The sequence below is a fragment of the Sarcophilus harrisii genome, chromosome 5 (assembly GCF_902635505.1).
Source record: "Sarcophilus harrisii chromosome 5, mSarHar1.11, whole genome shotgun sequence".
NCBI classification, from domain to species: domain Eukaryota; kingdom Metazoa; phylum Chordata; class Mammalia; order Dasyuromorphia; family Dasyuridae; genus Sarcophilus; species Sarcophilus harrisii.
In genome coordinates, this window is record NC_045430.1 from 47,480,122 (window position 1) to 47,505,413 (window position 25,292).

The window sequence follows — 25,292 nt, forward strand, 5'->3', positions numbered from 1 at the left end:
AAGAGGAAAGGAGAGGGAAGGCAGAAGAAGGAAGTAGAGAAAGATGAGCCTTGAAAATTTGTTTCAGGACATTATTTGGCTCATATCCTTCCATTTTGACAAAGTGGGGAAAAGGTCTCTATGAATGGTCAATGAATGCCTAGTTAAGAGAACAAAAACAGTTTTCCCACTTGATTTCTTGCCTTCAACACAGTCTACATATTCTGATGGAGTAAATTTAAAAAGTCACTAAAGGATGGCTATTGTCTTTAAGGTTCCATATTCATATGATAAAATAAATGAATGAATTTATGGAGTACTTACTTAGAAAGTGACTGTACTGAAGTGCTAAGTTTGCACAAATACAATCAAATGATATAGTCTCAGTGTTCAAAGGAGTTTATATTCTAATAGAAGAAAACTCCATATAGGTGAATGTTGGCAAGGAGAGGAGTCAGAAGGATCATGATTGGAGACATAAGGTAATAGGTTGGCATATCCTTTCCTAGAATGGTCCTTTTGATTTGATTATTATACTCAGGGCTCTTTGTTGTTCAGCCATTTTTCAATTGTGCTTGACTATTTTTGACACTATTTGGAATTTTCTTGGCAAAGATACTAGAATGATTTGTTATTTCTTTTTCCAGCTAATTTTACAGATGAGAAACTGAAACAAACAGGATTTAGTGACTTGCTAAGGGTCACACAGCTAATAAGTGTCTGAGGCCAGATTTGAACTCTCAGTCTTCCTGACTCCAAACTTTTACTGTACTACCAACTGCCCATTCTTAATCTAGAGTAGCAAAATAGGAAAGGGGGAAGGTGAAAAAAGGCAGTGCAGGTATATTGCTTAGGAGGCAGCATGATGGGTCTGAATATGAATAAGATAAGATGAATGCTCAATAATCAGGAGCTCAGCATCCAGGATGAGATGTATTCTCTGAGTTGGAAGTGGACTGGAGCACACAAAGAGGAGAAAAGGAAAATGGTTTTGATCACTGAATCCTTACATTTAACATTTCATTTCATTTTTTAATACAACCCAAACAATATGAATAAATGACAATTCTGCACCAAAATCCTATAAAGAATGTAGAACAAGGAGAATGATTAGTCCTCATCTTTAAGGAGATTTTTAAGTTGATCAGAGTGAGATGTGATGCAAACCATAGAGAAATTGCATGTTCTGGTCAGAACTTTAATTTTATTCTGTATTTATGGTTGTCTTTAATTTTATTAAAGATTTTTTGTTTGTTTGTCACAGCTCTTTTAAGATGGCAAGGAATTGGAAATTGAGAGGATGCTCCTCAATTGGGGATAACTGAATTAGTTGTGGTATTTGAATGTAATAGATTACTATTGTTCTATAAGAAATGATGAGTAGATTGATTTCATAAAAGCTTGGAAAGACTTACACAAACTAATGCTGAGTGAAGTGCACAGAAACAGGAGAACATTGTACAACATAACAGCAACATTGTGAGATGATCAACTATGAGCAACTCAGCAGCACAATGATTGATCAAAGACAATTCCAAAAGACTTAGGATAGAAAACAACATGCACAATCAATCAGAGAATTAACTATGGAGATTGAATGCAGACCAAAGCATAATATTTTCACTTTTTTGTATTTTTTTCTTTCTCATGATTTTTCATTTTTCTGATTTTACTTTCACAAACATGACTAATAAGGGAAAATGTTTAAAATGATTGTCTATGTATAACCTATATCAGATTGCTTGCTGTCTTGGGGTGGGGGGGGGGGGGAGAAAGGAAAACAACGAAGGAGAAAAAATGAAACTCATAATCTTACAAATATTAATGTTGAAAACTTTCTTTATATATAATTGGAAAAAATACTATTAAATAGGGGGAAATTTCCCTAAAAAGCAGCTTCTTTTCTATGGTGTAGTCTCTTCAATAAGATCTTTCTAGGCATGCAGTTTCTGTATTTGTTTTAGTTTCATATCTCATGCATTTCCAAATGCTTCCTCCATTCCCTTTCCCTACCCTTCATCCTACCCAGTGAATCTTCCCTTATGATAATAATATGTTAGTAGCTCAGTGAAATATGCTAGTAGCTGAGAGAAATCTTATAACAATGACTTGATATGGTTCAGTAAAAGTAACTAATTAGTACCAACTAATGACATCGTTTGTGTCTGATAATATATGAAATATTCAATACTCATAGTACCTTCCCTGACTGAAAGGAATGAAATAAAAGTATTCCCTTTTCTTATTTCTTATCTGAAGACAAATGTGATCCTAATAAGTATGCACTGTCTTTCACTAATTTTTCAGTTTAAATTCTTGTAGACATTGTGTATGTTAATTTCATAATTCTACTTAATTCATCCTGCATCATTCAATGTAAATATTCCTGTCATCAACACTTATATTACAAGGATATTCTTTTACATTAATGTAAAAATGTATTTTACAATACAATTTATTTACAATAAAAATGTATTCTACATTAATGTAGAATAATGTACTTATCTATTCTTTCATTGGTGTCATTTAATTTTTCTTTCTAAAAGTTTTGCTCTTACAAAAAAGTGTAGCTATGGATGTTTTTTTCTTAATATTTGTGGTAGCATATTTTGCTATATGTTATAACTTAGAAATCCTTGCCATATGCCTAAGAATACATATTGTGGTAAGATCTCTGGGTAAATGGGGTTATTTTGAACACTTCTAAAAGCAGAATCCCAAGTGGGTTTCTAGATTGAATGGACCAATCCACAGTATCACAGAGATGATATTGATGGAATTAACTTCTTATAGCCTATTCACCATCAACTATATCTTTTATCATCTTTACAAGGCAACAGTTATTGATGTATTTATTGAGTAATATGTCAGCAACAGTCAAAGTATGACTTTGATCACAGAATCAGAAAACATTTTAATCAAAAGAAGTATGCCATGATATTTAATCTAATTCCTTCTTTTTGATAGATATGGAAACTGAGACTAAGAAAGACCTTCATATAGCTGATTATTCCTATATATAGAACCAAGACCCAAACTTAGGTCTTCTGGCACTGAATCTAGCATTGTTTTCACTGCATTTTATATAGCTAAGTTTTGTCATCTTAAAAAATATTCCATTTAAAAAATCCATCTTAGAATCATGCCAAATTCTTCAACTAAGGTCACACAAAAGGTAAAAAGAACATTAAAAAAAATAAGGTTGTAATATCTGGGTTAGCTTTCTGAAGGATCTCTGGATGGGCCTTGGTCTTTAGGTGGAGAAGTGATAAAGGCAGGAGAGCCACCACAAGGTTGGTCAAAGATGGAGTCAGGAATCTAGAGTCTTCTCTTGTGTCCATGTCTGAGACTCCCAGTTCCCAGTCCTCTCAGCCTTTAAATACTTCAGTATGATTACCTCACAACTGAGCATGTGCCAACTGTAGAATACTACATCACCATATCACATTAAGTATATGCCAACTAGAGTGATTACATCATTCTATCACATTAAGTATATGTTTCACTAGAGAACCATTATCCCATCAATCACACTGAGTAGGTGCTTAACTATATGCACCCTGCTGTCCTTGATTCAAGTATACCTTTCCAGAGTTCTGGCCCTCTATATCTCCCGCTTTCTTTTGTTTTAGAACACAGGTGGTCATGTCCTTCCTGACCTCTCAGGAAGGGAGGTGAAAATATCAAAAAAGGAGATGATCATGCCCTCCTTGACTTCTCAGGAAGAAAGGTGAGAACACCAAGGGAAGTGATCACACCCTCCCTGACATCTCAGGAAAGGAGGTGAGAACACCAAAGGGAAATGGGGAGTCAAACCAGATATTGTTAGCAGGTTTCCTCTGAGCTGAAGGGTCTTACTTGAAACAGGTATACATAAATCCATCAACATGGGAGGTATTACACAAGCACATAGTAATATAACACAGGCTAGTAGTGACATAACATACATGAATCTACATGAGGAATTATACATGTCCACAAGTCCTGGAAGGAGGGTATATAAATAACAATCATACATATACCTCCTTCAGCAGCCAAGAGATAGTCCAAAACCAATCTATTGTCCATAACTTCATGTGTCAGGGAATCCAATGATTCCTGCAAGTTTTGAAGTCCTGCATCAGTTTCATCATGTCTCAGGGAATCCAATGATTCCTGCAGATTTTGAAGTCCTGCATCAATCTCATTAACAATTTTTTTTTTATGTTCATGAGTCAATTCCCTTACACATAGGGTTAACTGTCACACTTTTTCAGTGGCACATGTTGTCAGAGATGGAACCACCAGATGTTTTTTGGGTCTTCTCCTTTGTTTCAAGGCAAATACAGCTCATTGGCATCCATCTGATTCCTTCTCCATCTGTAGAGATAAAAGTAAACCCTCTTCACCAAGAGCATGAGTTTCCTCTTTTGTTATTCCAAATTGCAAAGTAAAGCTCAAGCAGCCTGATGATAGTTAGATTGAAATTCTGGGCTCCCTGAAATAAAGGAGTTTGGGCTAACATGATTAGAAGGTGATCTGCCTTTAAATTTCCATAAAAAATAGGACCTTGAAGTCCACTATGAGAAGGGATAGGTGTTGGAATCCTAGTGTCAACTCAACTTGAAACAAGATGAAAACTCAAGGGTGATGTCAGAATCCTGGTGTTAACTCAATAGAATTGATAAAGTGCTTATTGATTCACACCTTAGAGCAAATCCTTACAAGGTGATAAGTTGCTAATACTGATGGAAACAATGCTTGTGTTCATACCTTTTAGAGAGCTCATAAGTATCTAAGTACTCAATGGAGTTCACAAGTTTGGGAGAGTTCAGGGTTTAGAAAGAAACACTGAATTCACACTTCCTTTAGGGCCAGAGAGCACTCTAAGAGATAACCCAGAATCCCTCTCCCTCCAGAAGGCGGAGTTAACCTTTGGGAGATCACATATATACAGGGAGCTCTTGGAGCTTGGGGTTAGTTACTTGAGGGAGTTTCTTGGAAGAGTTTTCTGGGGAACATCAACTGGGATCAGAGACAGAGCACTCTGGAAGAAAGTCTACAAGCCCTATCTTTGATGCAAGAGAGATTCATTGTATCTTCTACCTTGGTGTTGGCTGGAGTCAGAAGGACAAATCTTTAGATTTGGAGACATTCGGGCGGAGCTCTTGGAACCAAGCAGAGAGATAGGCCTCTGAGCTAACTGGACTATAGTGTAGGACACAATAAAAGTTCAGATCTTTTATCAGCTGGATGCGATTTTGGAGTAATTATTTATTTCAAGAGACTAAGGCTGCCTCCAGAAAACCTTCACAGATAGGCAAGATACAAAACTTACCTGGCTGCTTTCTTACTTGCTCTTAAAGTTGCTTAAAGAGCTGATATATATTAGAAGCTACAAATTTTATTTTAGGTGTGGCAATTCTTTGTACCACACCTACTGAATAGGCTAAATCAGATAGATTTACATTTCCTGGATAATAAGTAAGACCTAGCATGATTACATACAATTCATTCTGCTGAGTGGACTGAAAAGGAGTTCTGACTCCTCTCTTTTATAATTAAGTTATAAAAGTATACAGCACAAATGTTATATATGGGGAAAGTTGAGTCAAGAGGATTGAGGATCTCTCAAGAATGAAATTATGAAGGGGAATTCTGACACAAACAATTTTGACAAGGAAAAAAGTGGAAAGCTGTTTAAAATATTGTCCATGTGTAGGTAACTTACTGAGGTTACTGAGAGATTCAAGGAAACAGAAAGATAGAAAGACATAAAAGGAAACAGAGAAAGAGGCAGATAAGCAAAACTCCAGAGAAAAAGGAACAGAGAGATATCAGCAAGAAACAGAAAAACAAAGCAAGGAAGAGACAAGAAAGTAAAGATAAACAAACAGAGAGGGGAAAAAGCAGAGAAAGAGAGTCAACGTCAAAGACAGAGAAAGAGAAAAAAGCATCAAGAAGCATTGGACAGGTATAAAAATATAAGAATTGATATGAAAGAGTATCATAGTACTATTAGAACAGAGTCATAAGTACTCTAATTCAGACTAAGTAAAGTGAAAGAATTAACTTAAAGCAAGAAAAGGGACTTTTGAATTATACAAGACAAAAAGACAGGTTACAATAGGGATAGGGAAGTTCTCCTGGGTGAACTGAATAATGATAATAAAGGTCAGAGAAAATATATTTTATTTCTCTTCTGTCTATGCATCTTGAATTTGGGAAAGACAAAATAAAAAACTAATAAAAGGGAATTCCAAGAGATACACTGGAGCAAGCTTAAACTAGCTTATAAAAGAATAGTTACATTTTTGGCACTTTACATCTCAGAAATCACCAAATTGGGGTCAAATGTACTATTTTGCTGAATGCCTAGAGTTAAGAAATTGATGGAGAAGATGTCAGTAATGCAGATTAAAGTTAAAATATTTTGCCCCAGAAGGCTGATTGTTAAAATATTTCCTTACATAGTTTACCTTCTTCATAGAACCTAACGCTTAATAGTAGCTAATAATTCCATAATTATCTAATGGTTGAATTGGAAACCAACAATTAAAATCAAAATCTAGCTATTTTGGATAAATAAATTGGAAGAAAATAATTTGGAAATGTATATATTCATATGTCCTTTGAGTATGCTATGGCTATGAGTGACCAATTAACACAGATAATATTTTTTTTCTCAGAGGTTTTGGGGTTAGAGGGATTTATGAAGAAAATATGAGAACTGTTATTTATAGAAAAAAACTTGAAGATCGTGTGTGTGAACAAAATAACTAAATACATTTTGTTTCGATAATATATGGTGATGTTGTCTTAGAAGAAATGGTGTTTACTTCTGGCTGTAGAAAAGGACAACTTTAGTTATGTGAGAAATATTCTTCTTTTCTGTTTTGTTATTAGCTTCAACAGTAGAATTAAAAGAGGAATACTTTCATCTAGTAAGAAACTCTAAGTCCAATCAATGTGTTCGATTGGTTCATTTCCATTTGGTAAGGAAACCTTAGCAAAGGTTTTACTTGGCATTTGTTGTAGAACTTCTAAAAGCCTCTCTCTTATCATCAACTCCCACCCTACCAGATTATATTCTACTGCTTTCACATATTGGCATATACCCAAAATGAAGGACATAACAGAAATTAGATGACTCTGACTAATACAGCAAGAACTTCTTATAATGTAACCATGGTTTCATCATTGAACATTTCTATTGTTAGTTCAGCATTCTAATAGAAAAAAGACAAAACAGCAGATCTTTTGATATCAAGATAATTTGAATATAAAATGACAGAATATGTGGCTAAAAAGAAGATAGCTGAGCTTTCTGTGAGTATGGATATTTGAATATTTTAAATTTCAAGCAAATAGCATGCATTTCTATAAAATTATTTCACCACCTTAAACTAAATTAGGGGAGAGGTGTTTTATGATGAAGAATCATGTATGATTTCAATATGAGTGTATAAGCTTAATTATAGTGCTTAAATTCTCTTTCTTTTTCCCTTTTTTTTTCTTCATAAACACATGTATAAGAATCTCTGGATCTTTTCTATCTGTCCGTCTCTATCTATCTCTATCTCTATCTCTGTTTTTATGCATATATATGTATGTATACCTATATATGTACCTATGTATGATATTCAGTGCCAGAAATCACTTTAACGTTGTCATGTCAAGACAATTTTTAAACAGCATGAATTTCCCCTACAATTTGATACATAAAAATATAGTTCCTGACTAGGATTTATGTTTTTTACATCAGACATTTTAATTGTCTCCTTTAGCACTTGGAAAATGAAGAGTGCCAACCAGCAGGGAGACTTGTCATAGATGCAAAATAAAGAGGGAAGACTCATTTTTTCCTCTAAGACAGCTGTGGCAGGAAGATTTCAGAGATATAGACTAGCTGCGCATGTCTCTACTTTCTATGTAATTGGAGAAAAAGTGTTTTTGACCCTAAAGAAAAAAGTAATAAAAAAACTAAGCAAAAGTCAGTTACTAGTGGGGTAAATAGATTATGCAAGGGTTGGATTATGCTGTAAATCATTTATATTAATTAATAGAGTCTGCAATAATTGATTGCATGCAGAGCTTTATGGCAGTATGTGGGTCTGAAAGCAAAACCCTTAGAAATAATAAATGAATCTTCTTTTGACATGTCAGTCATGCAGGGCTGAACAAAAAAGGTAAATGTATGTTCTTTCCCCCCCCCCCCCCACTCCCAAATGAATTTGATAAGGGAACTTTTCCTGGCCAAACTGTAGCCTAGTCAACAAGAACAATAAAAAACTTGTTTCTTTGGGGCATGCTATTTCACTGTTCTCAGTTCTGGAGCAGACCTCATAAGGAATATCACTGAAATGGGACTGAAGAATGAAAACAGGAGAATAATTTAGGTTAAGTAACATTTTAAATCTGAACACATGAAACAATGTATTCTGAAGATGTGTTTTTTTTTTTAATGTAGCAGAGCCTTGTGCTTTATTTCCCGCATCAATTTCTTATTAACTAATGGTTAAGCAGTTTCCCAATCCTTCCTTCCTTTCACAGGACCATGTCAGTGGACTGCAAGTTCTGATAGATCCTATTAAGCTGAAAAAGCTTAAAAAATAGGATATGCAATGAAATTCCTTTCATTGTAAGACTACTTTAGCTAAGTTTGGAGAAGCTCATTACCACAAGATTCAAACTGTTGAGCTTTGTTGGTCACTACAACTATTCAGTCGGGAGTACCCATACACATTTGCAGTATCAAAGAACCTTGAAATTAATGTTAAGTTGTAAAAATCAATTTTATCCATCTGTGCAATAATTTGCCAAAAAATAAACATAATGGAATGATAATAGGCTGGTAATATGTCACATGACATTTTCTATCCAAAATCAATAAAAATTTTTAAAATGAGAATGTTTAAATAATAAATATTAACTAGATATTAACTAATATTTTATAATTAATTGCAATATTAATAAAACTTGCTTTATATACCCTGTTAAGATTTATAAATTACTATCCTCATGACAATACTGTGAGGTCAGTGGTATTAGTCCCATTTTACAGATGAAGGGAACTAAGACAGAAGTTAGAGTAAAAATTTCAAAAAAGCTTCTTTTCTTCTAAAAATTTTTTTAAATATATGTATTTCTGTGAAATTATAGATAATGTACTGAGTAGACAAAGGTTCGTAAAGTAGGCATATATATATATATATTTAATAGCCTTTTATTTACAGGTTATATGTATTGGTAACTTTACAGCAATAACAATTGCCAAATCTCTTGTTCCAATTTTTCACCTCTTACCCCCCCCCACCCCCTCCCCCAGATGGCAGGATGACCAGTAGATGTTAAATATAGTAAAATATAAATTAGATACACAATAAGTATACATGACCAAACTGTTATTTTTGCTGTACAAAAAGAATCAGACTCTGATATATTGTACAATTAGCTTGTGAAGGAAATCAAAAATGCAGGTGGGCATAAATATAGGGATTGGGAATTCAAAGTAATGGTTTTTAGTCATCTCCCAGAGTTCTTTCTCTGGGCATAGCTGGTTCAGTTCATTACTGCTCCATTGGAAATGATTTGGTTGATCTCATTGCTGAGGATGGCCAGGTCCATCAGAACTGGTCATCATATAGTATTGTTGTTGAAGTATATAATGATCTCCTGGTCCTGCTCATTTCACTCAGCATCAGTTCGTGTAAGTCTCTCCAGGCCTTTCTGAAATCATCCTGTTGGTCATTTCTTACAGAACAATAATATTCCATAATATTCATATACCACAATTTATTCAGCCATTCTCCAACTGATGGGCATCCACTCAGTTTCCAGTTTCTAGCCACTACAAAGAGGGCAGGCATATATATTTTAATGTACGTCCCTTTCATATTAATTAGATTATGGAAGGTACTATGAAAGCAGCTCCTATGGTAAAAAAAAAAAATCACACTGGACCAATATTATTGAAGAATAATCTATCTCAGAGATTTGACAGAATAATGGATTGGAAACTCATTAACCTTGAAAGGTGAGACATATAGTCAGCCCAGGTTGACAGTGTTCAAAATTTCTGAATCTGAAAGTTCTCAGTATCATTATCAAACCTTAATGGATATACTATTTTATCATAAAAGCAACTGCCAAACAGAATGAAAATGAGACATTATTTAAGGGATTTCTATTGAACTGCAGCCCGCAACTGCTTTGTCATTCTAAGAATTGTTGTTTTATAGTTTTCCAGAGTAAATTACATTGAGAAACATATTCTTACTTCTATCTGTATAATACCAGGATTATTAACCCAAGGCCTTTCATGAAGAGATAGGAACAAACTCTATATGAAATTAGAAGGAAGTTCTTTGGTTGCTATGAAAGAGGTTTAGAATTAATTCTTTGGGATTACCAAGGGAAGATAGATGCCTAGAAGTTAGAAAGAATCAGATTTCTACTCAAAATAAGGAATGAGTTTTAAACCATTAGACCTGTTAGAAAATGGAATGGGATACTCTCTGGAGAGAAGATATGATGGCGACTAAAATATGGTCATGTGATGAATGTAAATGTATAAAGTCTTCTTAATATTCTATCTGTTACATTCATTCTCTATTTGCTGGCAAATTATTTAAGGTTACTTATTTTGTTTTTGTTTGTAAACACTAATTTCTATCAAGCTATTATGATTTTTTAATCAGTGTTTCCATTCCCTTAATATTGACTAATTTTTATTTTGTGCCAGGACCATTAACCATCAAGCAAATAAATTCAAGCAGACATTTGGGCAGGGGGTGGGGTGGAGGAACAAAACAAAGGAAAAGACATTATTATGAGTTAACAGCTTCCACAGACTACTTAAGTATTTTTGAAACAAAAAGTTAAGAATCCTATTTTTAAGAAAAGATTTTTCAGATTTAGAAAATGATATCTTGAGATGCAAGGTGTCTTAATCAAGATTATAGAGTAACTTAGTTAGAGAAAAGACACTTACTTAGATCTCCTTAACTCAGGTGTAGTGTTATTTCCATATCATCCACTTCCACTTACATCAGGAGTCAGACTTTTAGAATTGCTTAGTGCTCTTTCCAAAGATATGTTAAGTATTTTAATGGGGGAAAAAAAATCAAGATTATTTTCACCTACATGCAGACTTTAGAGAAGTCAATCTGACCCAGAAATTAATTTTGTACCTTTCAAAAGCCAAAAGATGGTTATATGTTTGTCTTGTCTAAGTTAGATCCATATTACCAATGAGTATGTCATCTTGTGTTTTTCATGAAGTTCCATCTATCAATCAAGCAAGCAAGTATTTAATGTGCACTATATACTATTTTATAAGCTGGGGACAGGGGGAAAAAGACATGAATAATGATTTCGATTTTAAGGAGATTCTAGTTGATGTCAGTATATGTTTTTTCTTTTTTGTCTGTGCTTGAGTTGCTTTATAATTTTTTTCCCTATTTCTTCCTTTTCTTAAATTGAAGCTTGCTAGCTTGGCAGGGTAGTCCTTTGAATTTAGTCATCACTGTTGCTCATTATTAACACTGTTATTTGCACTGTACAGCTGTGTCCTAGGAGTACATATTAGTTTCCTATAAGCTAGTCAACCTTGGATATTCATTGGGTCCATTCCCCTTTCCCCAAGGATTCATTTATGAGCTCCTTATATTTCCATCTCAGAGCTAAAACAAATAACCCTCAGTGGACTGACAGCAGCTGACAAAGTTTCAGGAGCTTAGTAGGAAAGCTATTTCTGTTCTTGGCCAGATGAATCTTTTTCCAGATTCTCAGATATGTATAGCCACAGAGTCATGATTAGTTTTATCTGAATTTTGTATTTGAGGCAAGTTTTGAATTAAAATCTCCCAACAACAAGTTGGAGTTTTTATCTACTATGCCATCTCACTGTTCCAATGATAGCTTTCTTTAAGAATTTAAAGAATTGTCATATGGCAGTGGGATTAGACTTTTTTTTTTTTTCCTCCCCAGAGTACAGACATGAAAGCCCAAATACTCAAATGTTTGTTCTGCCTCTCTTTTATGGTGCCCAAAATTCCCTGATTAAAATTTTATTCATTTCATTCAGGATAATAGTATCCTTTAAAAGAACAATGCCCTATAAGCAAAATATATTTTAATGCTAGTCAGCTACTATAGTAGATACAGCACTGGCCCTGGAGGCAGAGACTTGAATTATAATCCTTCATTATTCACTTCTTAGTTATGGGACCTCAGAACAAGTCATTTAACCTCTACCTGCTTCAGTTTCCTAATCTGTAAAATGAGGATAATAATAGTATCTACATGTAGAAGTTATCATGAGGATTCAATGAGATAATATATAATATATAATGTGTTAACATCAAAACTCTATAAATGTTTATGTATTATAAAAATACCTGAAAGTGGTGATGATATTAATTGAAATAGGAAATTTAACAGAAGCAAGTTAAGAGACATACTTATTGAGTTTGATGTCACAGTCAGCCATTTGGTGGCAACAGCATGGTATTGAGGAAAGAATGTGACTCTTGGAATTAAGAAAACTAACTTTTAAACCGTGTTTTGAACACTTATTGTATGTTTCTGGACAAGCTATGTCACATCTCTGCGCTTTGGTTTCCTTGTCTGAAAAATGAAGATTTTTCTTTATGACCTCTAAATTGGTTTTTAATTTTAAACCCAAGATTGTTTTGCTACAATTGTTTCACCTCTTTATATATAAAAAGTGATATCACTTTTTACTTAAAGAGATTAAAAGCCTCTCAAGAATGGGGGCCATACCTTTCCCATCTTTTATACCTGCATGACAGTGATATAACTTCTTGTTGTTCAGCACTCATTGAATTGATGTATTTGGACCATGATATGGTTTCTAATCATTTTTACCATTTAGGAAGATACAGAGTAGGTAAGCCAGCTTAATTAAAGCTGAGGAGCACCTTGAGGAAGAGACAGAAAGCACATGTTGCTACATGAGTCAAAGTACTCTGCCTTAACTGTTTTCTTCCTCAGATCATGGTGAAGATAGCCTAGGTCCCTGAATCCAGGGATATTCTCCCTCCAAGCTATCAGATCTGTTTCCAACTTGTTTCCAATCTATAGCTATAGCTATCTCTAAGGGAAAAAATATTGTAGGGAAGGGATGTACCTCATACATCACAATCAACAACAGTTGCTAGATAACTTCCATCTGCAGCAGTATAGATATGAGAATCATAGTGGATGGAAGCACCTATCAAAACCCCAGTGACCTGGGAAAAGTAGTTTGATTTCTCTGGTTCCTAGTTTCCTTGTCTATAAAGTGAGGGTACTGGACTAGATGATGTCTAACTATATGAATAAGTGAATGAACATTCATTAACTGCTTATTATATGCAAATCATTGTGCTAAACTCTGGAGATTTTAAAGGGGGAAAAGCAAAATAATCTCTGCTTTCAGGGAGTTCACTTTCCAAGGAGAAGATAAGACACAGGAAAGACTTTCCCAATAAGTCAGCTAGAAAGCAAAAATGGTCCTTAGGGTGCAGCAACAAAGCAAATAAATATCTCTTCTTTTATGCCATTGTCATTGGTAAGATGGCTCTTGGGTTTTAACTTTGGGATTGTTTTAATTGAGGCTTTATGGAGATAGTGGTCGAGATACAGTTGTAATTTAACATGATTGGTGCACTCTGTTTCATCTTTTCCTTGAGATATCCTGTTACTTCAAGTTGGCTTCCTTGCCTGCCCTGTGACTGACAGTGAGTTGCTAGTTGGTGGGAATAGCTGGGCTCTTCTTCACAGACAATGCCTTCTAGGATATTATAGGACGTGTTACAAGCTTTTTGTAAAAACTAAATAAGTATACCATCTTTCAAACTAAAACCTTGGTTCATCTATTTTATAAGTTTTGAAAAAAACCAGAAAAAAATGCAAAATTTTTAATACTGACAGTATATAAATTCAAATTTTATCAAAATTTATTTATTAGTTTGTGTAGCTAATGGTTATGAGGACTGGACCAAAAGCAAGAAGGAAATGGCAAACCACTGCAGTATCTCTGCCAAAAAAATGGGGTTGAACATAACTATACCACAGAGCCTGATGATCACTGGAGAGGCCTAACAATAAATGGAAATAGGTAGCAATATATTTGCAATAAAAGTGCAGGAGAAGCAAAAGAAATAATATAAGGGACATGTATAGCTGGAAAATGAATTAATTGATTTAGAACCAGAATGGAAAACTTCAAAAGAATGGGAAAGGAATAAGTGTTTTTGTAGCATCTGCTGTGTGCTCAGAACTTTTAAAAATATTATGTCATTTGTTCTTTACCATAATCTAGGGAGACATATGCTATCATTATCCCCATTTTACAGATGAGGAAACTAAGACAAATACAAGTTAAGTGACAAAGCTAATAAGGGTCACAGGCTGGATCGAGGGTCAAATTTTCCTGAGTTCAAGACCAGAACTTTATTGACCTAATCCAACCTTCTTACATTCTAAATGAGGTAATTAAGGCCCTTAGAGGTGAAGTTGTTTGTTCAAGTTCACATAGTAAGCATGATAAAAAAATATATGTCCTCTAATTCAGTAGATGGAATGTTGGGCCTAAATCTGGGAGGTCTGATTTCAAATACAGCCTCAGATACTTAGTAGCTTGTGATTCTCAATAAGTTAAGTGACTTAACCTTGTTTGCTTCAGTTTCCTTATCTGATAAGTTATCCTTATCAATGAGCTGGAGAAGGAAATGGAAAATCATTCTAGTATCTTTGCTGGTCATGGAGGGTCAAATATGATTGAAATGAACAACCACAACTTTTGATTCCAGAAGCAATGTTTATAGCAAGAGCAAAGTGTTAAGTTAGCTCACGTGCTCCATTGGTATTTATACAACATGAAGACCCCTGGCAAGTATATTAAACTCCTTGTAGACTGCTGATGAGAATATTTGAACAAGAATTGCCCAGAATGACAAGGCATGAATAAGTTGAGATCTACACTTCAGATAAACAGCCCTCATCAAGGAGATCGCAGATCTATCAATGTACTGAAGGTTCACATGATCAAATCAGATCACAATATAGACTATGTTTAATGTTGCAATGATAAAATCCAAAATATTCAATTGGTGGTTGTGGCTGATTCCATGGTTGCAGCTTACATAAAGAAAGTCAATCCAAGGAAGTGTGAAAGATTATTAGGGGAAAGATACTACTTCAGAATCATCTGTGCTCTAATGAATTTTCATTTCATATCAGTCCTACTTTTCTCTGCTGAGTGGCAATCACATTTAAATCACAGTACATTGAAAGTAAGAAATTTTAAAAAATCTTTATTGGAAATTCTTCTCTTTCAAAGGTCAAAATGATTGACATTGAAGGCAAAATTAAAGCGATTTATTTTTCCCATTATGGAGAGTTCTTATATGTTGCTTTAGGCCAGGAATGTATTTTTTCATTCTAGTATTCCATTTTCTTATGCTTTGTATATTTATAAGCCAAAGTCCATCCTGTCTTCTTCCCTGTTCTGTTCCCCTTTGTCTCCACCCTTCTTTTGTCCAATGCTGACCAATCCCTAAAGCCTGTAGTCTTTCTTAGTCTTCACAAAACTCTATTTGAAGCACAATGCTTTATTTTTGAAACAATTATTACTAATTGCTTTCCTGGAAATTTTATATTTTTAAATGGAAATTTTATGTTTTTAAATCCATTTTCTCAGTGTTTATAAGCTCCACATATAACAAATACTGAAGTGCAGTAAATGCAAAGTTGGGGGGAGACTATTATGGTTAAGAAGAAAAACAATTGGGGCAGCTAAGTGGCTACAAGTTAATAATTCCAGCTGCATACTCTAAAGGCCAGAACGGAAATTTTATGTTACAAATGAATTGTAAATGTATCTGTTTTGTTTTCTTTTGTTTTGTTTCCACAGTGCAAAAGTATCTGGCAAATCATTAGTGTTACTTAGAACCAGAAGAGACTTTGCAGATCATCTACATCAAATATTTTCATTTTACATAGGGGGGAACTAAAGCATAGACCAAAGAAGCAAATCCCTGAAATCATGTAGCCAGTGAAATAGCAGAGCCAAGATTCTAATCCAAATCGTCAGACTATAAAATTGGGGTTCTTTCTGCTCCTCTTAAGCTGCTACCCTTTTTTATAAGGCTTGTCAAGGTGTAAATATAGTTGTTGTTGTTCAATCATTTCAGTTGTGTCTGACTCTTTATGACCCAATTTGGGATTTTCTTGGCAGAGATACTGGAGTAGTTTGCCATTCTCTTTCCCTGTTCATTTTATAAATGAGGAAACTGAGGCAAACAGAGTTTACATCAGATTCATTTATATAACAGACATAACTAATAATTATATAATGATATTAATGGTGGTATCCTGGATACATTCTTAACTCAACATGACAGAAATTATACCCAACTTCACAAAATCCAATCTTTCCTGTTTCTGTATTTGTCAGGGATATCCTTCTTCTTATCCAGGTACCAAACCTCTGTCATTGAAGTATGAATTTTAAAGCTGGAGTAGACCTTTTAAATAATCTCATCTACCCATGGGGAATTTGACTTGAACAATATCACACAGTGACTAACTAGACTAAGATGCAATCCAGATTTTTCAACTTCAAGTCATAATGTCTCTCATTTTTAAATCTTTCCTCTCCAAATCTCACTATCTCAATTACTGTGTTTTATTCTTTCCATCTTCACAACAATATGGCTGTTTTACTTTTTTTCAAGTAACATTCTTCTTTAAAGCTCAAAATGGCATACAGTTTTGAAAACTATATAGTTAGTGTACAGTAATTAATTCTATAACTCATTGCTTGGTGAAAAATGACTATAGTATTTAGCACAATCCCTCTTCATATTGATTAAAATATAATGGAAAGAGATGTACTTTTTTATAAAAAACACAGAAAAGAGTGCAAACCACAAATGTATAGACACATAACGAACCTGGGCTGTGCAGAGATACAGCACTGTGACTATGAATTAATGAATTTGATATCCATAAATCACACAAGAAAATTGCAAGTTTTTTTTTGGCTTATATTTCCACATTACACAACTATAATTTTCTTTCTTTTTAAAATTTTAAAAACATATTACATGTGATTTTCTTGTTATAGGAAGTATACTGCAGGTAACTACCATCCTAGAGAATTTCTGGGGAAGAATATGGAGTGTTTAAGAGACTTAACCAGAGCCACAGCCACATAGATAAGTAAGTGTGTCAGTTATAAGACACTTGAGCCTATTTCTTCCTTGTTCCAGGGCCAGCTCTCTATTCACTTTTCCAAGCTACTTCTCATCTACATAAGAAATATATAATGACTATTGAGTGACAGGAGTAAGGTTGGGGTTCAGTTGTAAAGACAAAACAGGGAGGATTTTTGGGTAATTTTTTATTAAAGCCTTTTTTTTTCAAAACATAAGCATGGCTAATTTTTCAGCATCGACCCTCACAAAACTTGTGTTTCAGTTTCCTCCCTTTTCCTTCACTGCCTCCCCTAGATGACAAGTAATTCAATATATGTTAAACATGGTAAAATATGCATTAATTACAATATATGAATACATATTTATATAATTGTCTTGCACAAGAAAAATCAGATCAAAAAGGGAAAAAATGAGAAAAAATAAAATGCAAGCAAACAACAATAAAAAGAGTGAAAATCCTAAATTGTGATCCACACTCAGTTCCCACAGTCCTTTCTCTGAGTGTAGATGACTCTCTTCATCACAAGATCATTGAAACTGTCCTGATTCATCTCATTGGAGTAATATTTTGGAGAAGCAGGAAGATGTAAAATTTGTGGGGAGGTTGAATGGGAATATTTGAAGTATACCAGAGTTGCTCAATAAGTGCTTATTGAACTGAAAATGTCAGACTCCCCAGAAAAAAATAAAGGGTTGTGTGTGTGTGTGTGTGTGTGTGTGTGTGTAAATGATTCCCACATTAAATTTTTTGTACATTGAATATTTCAAGAAATTTATAATCACAAAAGTCATTCATATCTATAGTACTGATGTCTCAAAATTTTTTGATCGCTATTGTTATAAGTGGGCTGACATATAAAATAACATGAAGTTACTATGACAAGTAATGTAGAGAACTGGGAAGAGTAAGAGGTGGTGGAAATAAGCCCAATGTCAAAAGATTTGTTTTTTTTTTTTCTGCTAAATCCAAAGGGGTTTTCTCAGTTCTCATTTTCCTTGATGTAGTTTTTTTTTTAACATTTTGGATAATTCTCCATCCCACTCAATAAAACATTTCCTAGAAACTCTCCTTTCTTGGATTTCATTGCATTATTCTTTTTTGATTTTCTTCCTATTTTTTCAATTGCTTCTTCCCAGATTCCTTTGCTGGATCCCAGTCTCTCTCCTTTCCCTTAGGAGAATATAGGGAAAGTATAGTTGCCTCTAAGGATCTTGTATGGGACTATTCCCCCAAATAATTTTTGGTAAACAAATCAGATCATATATTTTTGACCATCTCTATAGAATTATACATCACCAATTGTCTGTGAGACATTTCCTCTTTGTGACATGTATCTTTAATTTCTTGTGTCAAAAACTCATTGTCTCCCCTTATGAACCTGGCCCTATATGAATTTTCCCTATTTTTATTGAGGGTTCTACCATATCCAGTGACCCAGTTTCAAAAGCTTTGAGTTAATCCTCAACTCTTTATTCTTCTTCAATTCCACTTCTCATTTTCATTTAGTCAGCTGTCCAATCTCATTTATGTTACCTGTACATTTTTTACAGCTCTCTCCTTCTCTCTACTTTCAGTCACCATCTTTGCTCATGTTCTCAGCATCTTTCACCTGGATAGTATAATAGCTTCCTAACTACTGTTGCTTCCAGTCTTTGCTTTCTTCATTAGATCCTCAACAAGGATACCAAAATAATTTTCTCAATAATCAAGTATGACCATATCACTCTCTTTATTGTTCAAAAAACTCTAATAACACCCTTCAGTCTGGCATTGAAAATGTCAGACATTTCATATTTCTATCCCTTCATATTCTATAATCCAGTGAAACTGGATTACTAGGTATTTCTGAATTTGGCATCCCATTGTATGTCTCTATTTATCCATACAGATTGTCTTCAATTTTCAAATTACTTTACATTTACTTATTTATTATCCAGTCTCCATATTTGAGGCTTGATGCTTTTATCTTTTCTTTCTTTTATCCATATCATTTTGAACAGAGTTGGTATTAATATATAAAATTGAATTTGAATTGTAATTTTCTGGTTCTGAAACTAACATGTTATGTATATTTGGTGCAAATCATGCAATTTCTTTGGACTTCATTTTTAGCATCTACAAAATCAAGGCATTGACTAAATGGTCTCTAAGAATTCATCCACTTCAAAAATTGATTAGACTACAATAGATGAATGATCAATTACTTTATAAAAATGAAACTGTAGCCTTACAAAAGAACAAATCTTTTAACCCAGGGATTCTCTGGTCCTTTTTTGGTGTGTGTCATGGACCCCATTTTGGTATGTGTAGTGCAGTCTATGAACAGTTAGAAAAACTTTTGTTGCTTATATTCATATTGAAGGAAATGCTAAATTTCAGTTAAAGGTTAGTGAAAATCAAGAACTAATTTTTTTTCTAGTAGGATTCATAGACCTGTAATCTATCTATAGGTATTTCTGGGGTCCCTTAAGCTAAGAATTCTTGATTTAAGGGGATATCCAAAAGATTCTCCTCTTGACACTCATGGGATAAGAAAGGTATTTTCAAATAACAACTCTGTCTTCAATTTTTCTAGTAATGCATTTAGTGCAATATACTTAGAAGTTAGAAACAAAATTAAAAAAAAAATCCTTTCATGTATATATTGATGTCTTTTTAAAACTAAAATCTACCTATTCAAGCCAGAATCTTTTTAGGTTTGAACTGAAACCTTTGTGAATATCTTTCATACAGCTAGATACTATACTAATGGAGTATAAATACATAGATAAGGATTGATTAATGTAGTCTTTTCCACAACCATTTATCTTGTGAGAAATGATGCAGAAACATTTGCTCATCTGTGAAAGTAGGAGAAGAAAAAGTACAGACAGCAAAAATCAGCTGTAATAAGTTTGGTATAGTTTTCCTAAGCAGAATTTATTCTGTTTAGATAGGTGAGAAGAGAATAAACCATTAGCACTATGAACTTACATAGCAACACATGGAACATATGAAATATATAACTATTGCTTTTGATAAATAAATGTTAGAGTTTATTTTAGGAGTTCTAAAGATTAAGTATTCATAACTTAAATCTAATATTTATTTATGAACCATAAAAGGATTAGAAATACTAAAGCACTCTGCATATCTTGGATCTCATCATTATATATGTAGTAGTAATGTGATATAGAAGAAAAGGATCAGGATTAGATATTTGAGCACCTGATGACAAATACTGTCTTTCCGTCTTATTACCTGTATGATGTTGAAAAAATCATTTAAATAAAGTCTGGGCTTTCCTGTCATCATCTATTGACTGAGAGAATTATACTTCTAGCTATAAATCTATGTAACCATACATGAGTTAATAAAATATTTACCAGCAAGTTTGGGGCCACAGAACAATTTTATTTGTTTGATATTTATATCATATAAATATTTTGTAAATATATAGACAATGGTATGAGTCTTCAAACCAAAGTTAACAATAATTGTAAAGGAAAATCCTAATAGGGAAAAATGTCATTGCAAGAATTTTTGGTAATAGTAATCTAGAAGAAGTATCAGGGCATAGGTGTTGAGGGGCTATGTTTAAGTGGGGATTATTAATTTGGAACCCATGGCTTTTTAAGCCATTTTACATGCAATTATTTTTATTATACTGTTATGTGTTTGTTTTATTCCATAAATAAATAGACAGATAAATAAATAGATGGATAGATAGACTCACAAACCCCCATCCATCCACCCACCCACCACCACCACAAACTCTTGCTTTAGAAGTTCAAAGATCTGGGTTCAAATCCTCTTTCTAACATTAATTGTGAAAGCTCCTTAGTATGGTATGAAGGACACTGGCTGATCCAATAGCCAGATGATCAGAGTTGAAATGTTTCCCTCTGACACTAACTGAATGATCTTGGGCAAGAAACTAACCCCTCTACTCCAGCCTTAATTTCTTAATTTCTCTTAATTTCTTAATTCTTGAACTAGATGGCTTATAAATTCCAATTCTTCTTTAGGACTACTAGGTCATAGCTATAATATAGCATGCAGTGATCCTGCTCATACCTAGTTAATGCTAATTTCATTTTTTTTGGGGGGGGAGGAGAAAGGGAGTCAATTCTGTCATCCAGGTTCAGCTAATAATATCTATGTGTCCTTAAAGAAATCATTTAACTTTCCAAAATCTGGGTTTCCTTGTCTGTAGAATGAATGGTTGCATTAAATGATCTCAAAGGTCTCTTCCACTTCCAAAACTAATGGTACTCTGAATTGATCTGCATCTTTTCCTGAGAAACATTTTCATATGGGGTAAAGTCTCAGCCTGAAATCCAGTTATAGAAGGAAAAAAAAAGCAGTTCATAAGTCAGTTCACTGCTGATCTTTCTTCATTGTAGCAAGACTATCTTTGAACTTACTGAGGGAATGCTTGCTATTTCCTAAAACACCCCTATTTTGATGACACATTGCCTTAATCAGCCATTTTCAATGGTGAGTTGGAGACAAGCTGGGTAGCTCCTTAACTATGTTCAGGCATTGAGTAAGCTTCTTGACAAACACAATTGTCCTTGCTTTCAAATAAAAAAAATACTTTTTCATAACCCATTGAGCTTTTCTGAAATATAGCAATAGACAAAGAGATTAGTCACCATGAGGCAAGACAGAATAATCATGCTGAAGGTCTAGTGGAGAAATTATAGTTTAAAAAAAAGAACCCTTCGCAGATAGGAGAAACCGGAGTTTGATTAGTTTTCAGAAATTATGTATTCTGTTTTCATGCCTTTCTGAGTTATTTGGCCTCAGCTGATCTTACACTGGGACTAAATGGTAAAGTCTAAGAATAGGTTTCTTCAGCTGGAGCTCTATTCTCTCCCCAGACCAACTGATTACTCTAAAGCATTTATAAAATGACACAAATCCTGTCCTCGGGGAGCTTACATGTTATAGTAGGGGATAGTATATACATAAATAAATACCCATATATATTAATATTTGGCTAGACCTGTGATTTCACTGGAATTGAGAATTCCCTACTTGGAAACTTGCTCTATCAACGCAATTGACATCAATTTGGCAAAGTATAGTTCAATGGAAAGGAGGAGAATTCATATAGTAAGACCTTGCAAGAAAACCATAAAATACCTTTATAGGACAAATGTGTAAGTCTAGAAAGGCAAGTTGGATCCAAATTGTAAAAATATTTAAATGCCAAAGAAGCAAGTTTTTATTTCAAACTGGGAATATCAGAGTACCATATAACCACTCTGGGGCTTATTTGTTCATCATCATCAAAAAAGATGATTGGACAATATGATGAGTCAGGGTTCTTCCAGCTTTGAATGTATGTTTTTAGAAATCAATATTATGGACAAGAATCACACAAGAAGGGCAGGAATGAGTGAGTTGACATCTGAATCATTGGAGTTGGTCCTAAATTGATGAGATCACATGAATTTTTGTTTGCTATATGAAATGATGAGAAGTGACATGGATATCATGGTAGAAAGAGAGAGCCAGTCTCAAAGCCAGAAAAGACATAGCTGGATTCAAGTTTCACTTTTGGAACACAACTGGCAATATGATTCTGGTCAAATTGATTGCAATGATCTGGTCAATTCTCTAAGAATATAATTTACAAAATGCCAACCTGCATTGGTTATAGGATTTTTTTTCATCTGGGAATATTTGAACTTAATTAGTCCACAGGTACATCCCCTATACTTGTTTGTAATTAAGCCAAAACAGAAGTATTCCTTCAGGAAGATTATAGTTTTCTTCTACTATTGGTTTTTTGTATTGATTTGTGTGTGTGTGTGTGTTCAAGGTCTTTGAGTTTTCTTCTTTCAAAAATATTTGGTTTGGTACTTTCAGTCTCTCTCTCTCTCCATCCTTACCCTTATTCCTTATATTCCTTATTATTCACTTCCCGACTCTCTCCCCTCTGATTATGGTATCTTTAGATGTTCTACCTCTAAGCATCCCAGACTACTTCCATTCTGGGCAATTCATGTTCCTATCCTTAGTGATTTGTTCTATTTTCTTTTTTTTTAGTTCTCTTGGCTTTCCAGAACCTGTCCCCATCCCACCTCATTCCCCCACGAGTAGGTCAAAGCTTTGCTTTGTGAGTGTTTCTAGGTTGCCATTTCTACAGACTTTTGTTTCTGCAGAGTTGTGGTCAACTAGGCTGTTTAGTACTGAGCAAACTTCTAAAGCCTAGAGCTGAGATATCCATGATACTGGAAAGAGGAGGGGGACTCAGGTACAGGTGTATTCATGTAAACTTCTGTCCTTTCTTCAATGTGTTAGCATAGCTTCCCTTGCGCAGTAGCATGGGAGGTGGAAGAACAGTGATAACTGAACTCAGTTTCAGTGAGGGTCAGTTCGTGTGTGTGTTTTAAACTTTCTTTTGGCTCCTGGGTGTCCTAGATGATGGATATAGATGAAGTTGCTTTATCTTTGATGATAATTTCTGTTTTGGAGAGATTTGAAAGGTTCAATCTTTCATTTTGTTGCTCCCTTAATCCTGAAAAAAAGAGTATAGTTTTCTTAAAATATGTCTGTTGCTATAGTTCTTCAGACTCTCCTAACCTGTTTTATCAGTAAAACCTGTCCTTGTATTTTCCAAAGTACATGCACTAGCCCTCTAAAAGAGGTGCATCTTTAGAAACACAAGATAAGTCTAAAGGCATTACATTTTTATGTCCTTTGCATTTTTCTCCTTGTGTCTTAAGAAATGGTGTCCCTTGGAAGTTGTCACTTGTTCAAGGTCACAAACCTAGTAAGTGGCAGAAATGGGATTTGAACAGCTTTTCCTGACTAGAGTTCGTGTTTTATTTTATTTTATTAAAAAAAAAAATCGTACCACGTCGTTGAACACGGTCCTCTCAGTGTCCTCTCTTTTTCCCTAATCACCAACAGGAGGAGAATGGATTAGGACTTTGACCGAACTTGGTCTCTAAGTAGGGCAGGTTCCAATTCAGACATTCTCCGCTTACCATCTTCTTTGCTCCCTCCCTTCTTGGAATGTGTGTGTGTATGGACGAGTGTAGGAAGGAGGAAGACAGGCTAGTGCGCTCGTCTGGGAAATGGGGAGAGGGATGACTGGGGGATGGGAAAACGAGGCAGGACTGTCAGTGCCGGTGCTAGAAGTCCTCTGCTTGGAGTGCAGATACTGCTGTCACGCTTTCCTCCGGGTACATTAGCATCGCCCAAGCAATGAATGAAGAGGATTGGAGCTGTTCCCTGCTGCCACACCCAGACTACTGTTAACCCCAGCTCTTTCCGTTTCTAGCACCATGAGAAGGAAAGCTCCTCCTTCAAGGAGCGGCGGTATGGTAAACTGCAAGCCTGCCACGGCTTGAGAGAGACTGGAGGTGGAACCGACTCGGCGGTCCTCGCTTGAGCAGCGCGCATCTTCCTCCCGGAGACACCATTGTGCCGGGCACAGCCTGTTTCCAGCGAGGTGGGTGCGGGGCGAGGCCAGAAGAGCATTAGCCTGCCTTTCCGGTTTTTTTCTCTATGGGACTTCTCTCTGCGCCTTTGGGGGCCACTGGCAGGCGAGAGAAGGCGGCGTGAGCCCGTGGGAGCTGCGGACCCGGCCCCTAGCAGCGGCAGCCGCACCAGCAACTGCACTTGCGCTGCATCTGGGGAGCAGAGTGTATGTGTGTGGATCTGCGAGAGAGCGCGTGTGCGTGAGGGGGAGAGCAAAGACGTGATTACTTCAGAATTTATTTAAGGGCCGGTGGAAACCACTGCAGCAGCTTCCAGGGGAAGCCCCTGCCCGCCAGAGAGAACGGGGAGGCGCACCAAGAACGAGCAAGGGGAAAAGCCGATGCCTTAGCAGCCCCACGGATCCCAGTTTCAGTACAACGCGCGCAGGCAGCAGGTTGGTTGGGTCGGGCCAACTTCTTAGAGTGGTTGGGACTCATAAGCCTCCCCACGAGGCTTGAGGAGGATAAGTGGGTGTGTGGAGGGGAGGGGGGGGGGCGTGTATTACCTGCCCTTTTGAACGAGGAGCGCATCTTTTAAGTGCATTAAGACAGAACATGGAACAAACCTGTCCAGGGTTGGGGGTGGGGGAGAGGGTTGGAATTCTTGCCTAGCTTTTCTCACCTACC

General features: G+C 35.2%; 1 protein-coding gene across 12 annotated transcripts in view; it reads left to right on the forward strand.

Moving 5' to 3' along the window:
• Window positions 1-24,250: 24,250 nt before the first annotated feature.
• The window catches only part of PPFIA2 (PTPRF interacting protein alpha 2), a 678,249-nt gene continuing 677,207 nt past the window's right edge, over window positions 24,251-25,292 (forward strand). For 5 of the 12 annotated variants that reach the window (XM_003770954.2, XM_003770955.2, XM_003770958.2 and 2 more), the window contains exon 1: window positions 24,258-25,060. The gene's annotated coding sequence lies outside the window, so the exon portion shown is untranslated. Of the gene's footprint in view, window positions 25,061-25,292 lie in introns of all 12 variants that reach the window. The other 7 variants (XM_031938554.1, XM_031938561.1, XM_031938564.1 and 4 more) reach the window with 5 other exon arrangements.